This window comes from Littorina saxatilis, linkage group LG7, assembly GCF_037325665.1.
Source record: "Littorina saxatilis isolate snail1 linkage group LG7, US_GU_Lsax_2.0, whole genome shotgun sequence".
In the NCBI taxonomy this organism is placed as follows: Eukaryota; Metazoa; Mollusca; class Gastropoda; order Littorinimorpha; family Littorinidae; genus Littorina; species Littorina saxatilis.
This window is the reverse complement of record NC_090251.1, coordinates 46,002,473-46,006,118: the sequence shown is the minus strand read 5'-3', so window position 1 is coordinate 46,006,118 and position 3,646 is coordinate 46,002,473. Positions and strand designations below refer to the sequence as shown.

General features: G+C 43.4%; 1 protein-coding gene across 1 annotated transcript in view; it reads right to left on the bottom strand.

Moving 5' to 3' along the window:
• Nucleotides 1-1,145: 1,145 nt before the first annotated feature.
• Nucleotides 1,146-3,646, bottom strand: part of LOC138971598 (uncharacterized) — a gene marked incomplete in the record, with an annotated part of 27,236 nt that continues 24,735 nt past the window's right edge. Inside the window, 2 exon segments of the mRNA XM_070344354.1 lie at nucleotides 1,146-2,259; nucleotides 2,611-3,646.

Sequence of the window (3,646 nt, the reverse complement as noted above, 5' to 3'; positions counted from 1 at the left end):
GTTAGGGTGGGATCTTTAGGGTGGGGTGTGTGTGTGATGTGACTGCAGGCGCAAAACATCTGGTCACGGTGTCAGCTCCACTGGAATCTCACAGACCTCCTCCTACACTCTCCACCCCTCAACACACACACTCACTCACGCACGCATGAACGCACACACACACCCACACACACACACTACGCACGCACAGGTACACACACACGCACACACGATAGGAGCCGCACACTCACACGCGCAGACACACACACACACACACTGGCACACACACACATCTACATTTCTCCCCCCCCCCTCCCCCACCACCGACTTTTTTCTACCCCACCTGTCTTGTGTCAAACCAACGGTGTTTAGGATTTCTCACAGCATGTGCTGTTTTCATCACTCCGGATCAAGTCGGTGGCATTTTTCTTGTTGGCGGGAGAGCCGGAGTGATATGGGTGGGGTGATAGGGGTGGGGTGATGACATGAGTCTGCGAGGTTGAGAGTGTCAAAGTGACGAATGCTGGTAAACAATTCATCCAGCATGGGAGGATATTTGTGATGGCATGTGTGTGTGGTTGTGTTCGGGGGTATGAGATGAGGGGTGGGGGTGGGGGTGTTTTCATATCGTTTTGCCGATACGTAACTATGATGATACTGCTGAACTGTATGTTCAGGACACTTTTACTTATTGGTAAATTGTCTGCATTTATGTGCGTGTGTGTGTGTGTGTGTGTGTGTGTGTGTGTGTGAATGTGTGTTTTGGGTATGTGTATGTGTGTTCGTGAGTGTGTGTGTTTGTGTTTGTGTGTGTCGGTGTGTGCGTGTGTGTGTGTGTGTCAGTGTGTGTGTGTGTGTGTGTGTGTGTGTGTGTAAGTGTATTTGTTCGTGTTCGTTTATGTGTTTGTGTGTGTGTTTGCGTGTTTGTGTTTGTGTGTCAATTGCTGTGCATAGTATTGTGTATACAGCATGAATTGCGACGGTGCAGCCGTGCTCTGGCACACACACACACACATACACGCTCGCTCTCTCTCTCTCTCTCTCTCTCTCTCTCTCTCTCTCTCTCTCTCTCTCTCTCTCTCTCTCTCTCTCTCTCTCTCTCTCTCTCTCTCTCTCTCTCTCTCTCTCTCGGACGCACACTCATCAATTTGCACATTCAATTTCTTTCTTTGTTTTGGGATTGTATTTATTCAAAAATTCTAACAAACTTGAATGAAAGAATGATGAAAAAGAAAGCAATCAAAATACAGTGTACAATTATCACAGTCAAAGGCTGTTAAAGGCTGCCATATTCGTAGCGTTCATTAATTAATTCATATTGTTTACATGTGCCAATAATGTTATAAAACTGTACCTAAGGGGATATAATAACGATTGGCTGTAGCTTTCGAACACAGAAAAAATTATTTCAGTATTGCAAAGTGGTGTTGATAGTGTCGAATGTAAACAGAACAGTCTCAAACGCCATCTTTGGTTTACGAAACGTCACGAAGTGACGTCAACGGTCTAAAAATAGCCCAAGTCCTGGAGAACTGTTGCTAAACAATGCAATAAAGAATTAATTATTTCTCGTAATTGGTAAGGACTTCAAACCTAAAACTTTGCAGGAAGCTTAATTTATACATCCCCGCAACGATGGGAAAAGCCATGGAAGTAATTAAACTAATGAAATAGGACTATGTCAGCCTTTAAACAAGCTGGAATTCTACAAAACATAACTGAAACTGCCAAACCATTTCAAAACATCTTGGATGTTTGAACATGATTTGAGTCCATATAATTATGTCTCCAAGTGTCTGTTTGCTTGTTCGTCTGTCTGTCTGTTTGTCTGTCTGTGGTATTGTTTGTTTCTCGGTTTGCTTGTTTGTTTGCTTGATGGTATGTTTGTTTGTTTGGTTATTTTTGTTTTGTTTCACAACCAGATATTGGGTGCCAGGTGCAGAAAATATTAACAGGTTTGAATCTTCGTCAAACTGTAATCAGTAAACAAACTGGGGTGCGCGGGAGTAGGGATACGGGGGAAGAGGTGGGGGGGGGGGGGGGGCAGGTGAGGGTTTTGCCTTTTTTGTGGAAAAGCGAAGTAAGAAAATGGGCGGGTTTATGTTTTTCAATAAATTATGCAAAGCTATTTCACAAGAAAGGAAGCATGCTGTACGAAATTGGTGCGAAGACCAGTTGTACGAGATATTCCGTTGATGACCAGCTGTGCCAGGTGATCAATGGAAGACCAGTTGTGTCAGATGACCAATTGACCAGTTGCGCTCGTTCTAGGAGAACAACCTGAAACAGTAAAGAGCACAACCATGAGTACACAATCACAGCAGGTGGTACTAGAGTGTGCATGTCGTACCCACCTTAAAAACGAATAAAAACGATTTTATTTTGTTGCAGTTAGTGCCATGTTTCACTCATATAATTGCTCCATGAGGATCTTCACAAGTCGCATCACAGAGTCAGTTTGCCACTATCATGCCTTTTTGGCGCTAAGTATACAACCTCAAATGTTTAAACACACACACACACAGCTACGCACGCACGCACGCACGCACGCACGCACGCACGCACAAACAAACACACACACACACACACACACACACAAACACACACACACACAGAAACACCTGACCTTACCTTCAATTGTCAAACGCACTGTCGCAGTCACAGTCAGGTAGACTTCAAGCAGTCAGCCAAAGCTTCAGAAGCAGATATTCACAGATGACGTCAGGAACATTGTTTGTGATGACGTAAAAGAGTCAGCAATAGGAGAAACGTCGTCAAACTGACTCAGAGGACCCACAACAATGTATTGAGTCTGACACGATTGTTGTTGTTGTTGTTGTTGTTGTTGTTGTTGTTGTTGTTGTTTTCGCCGCTGTTGTTTTTCTTTTCTTGGCTCTACAGTGTACACATTTTGCTCTGTCAGCCACCCAGTCTGGGTTTGCCTTAATTTGTCAACACAACGTCAGGTTTCAACATAGTCTGATGCGAACCTTTCTCGTGACATTGAAAATTAATGAAGTACGTGTCGGTTCACCACATCAAATCCTGACTTTGTTTCTGGACGGCTGAATATAAATATCCGGCTTGTGTGCGTGTCGCACAGACACTTAATTCTGTGCAGGCATTGACACATCATTTAAAAGGTTCATACAATTGTGGAAGAAATTATTCTTTATCAGAACGTGAGCACATGAACAGACATTTCTGGAACTGAATGTCTACAGGTGTATTCAGTGACAGAAAACCGCATATCTGTACAATCATTCTGTGTGTTTTGCGGTCCTTTTGAGTGAGCAACAATTTTCACAATGGATTTTCCTGTAGAAAAGACCGACGGATTTGTGAGTAGATACGAATCCCAGGCCACAGGGAAGTAGATCACAGTCAGCCTGCATACTTAGCAGGCATGAGTCTTCCTACTTTCCTTGAATGTGTGAAGTTCAAGGATCTGTAATTAGACATGTTCTCTCCGCAGTATTGTCAAAAGAAGTATAGACAGTGTTCAAAGAAGGAGAAAAAAATAACAAAACTATTCACAAATAAGCTGCTGGACTAGTCTCTGCTTACTACTGTCTTGGCTTGGAGCCACGTTCAAGAGCGTGCACAGGTTTGGAACTATGTCATATTCGTCTCCGATTACTTTCATCAAATTATGGCAGTCTTCTTT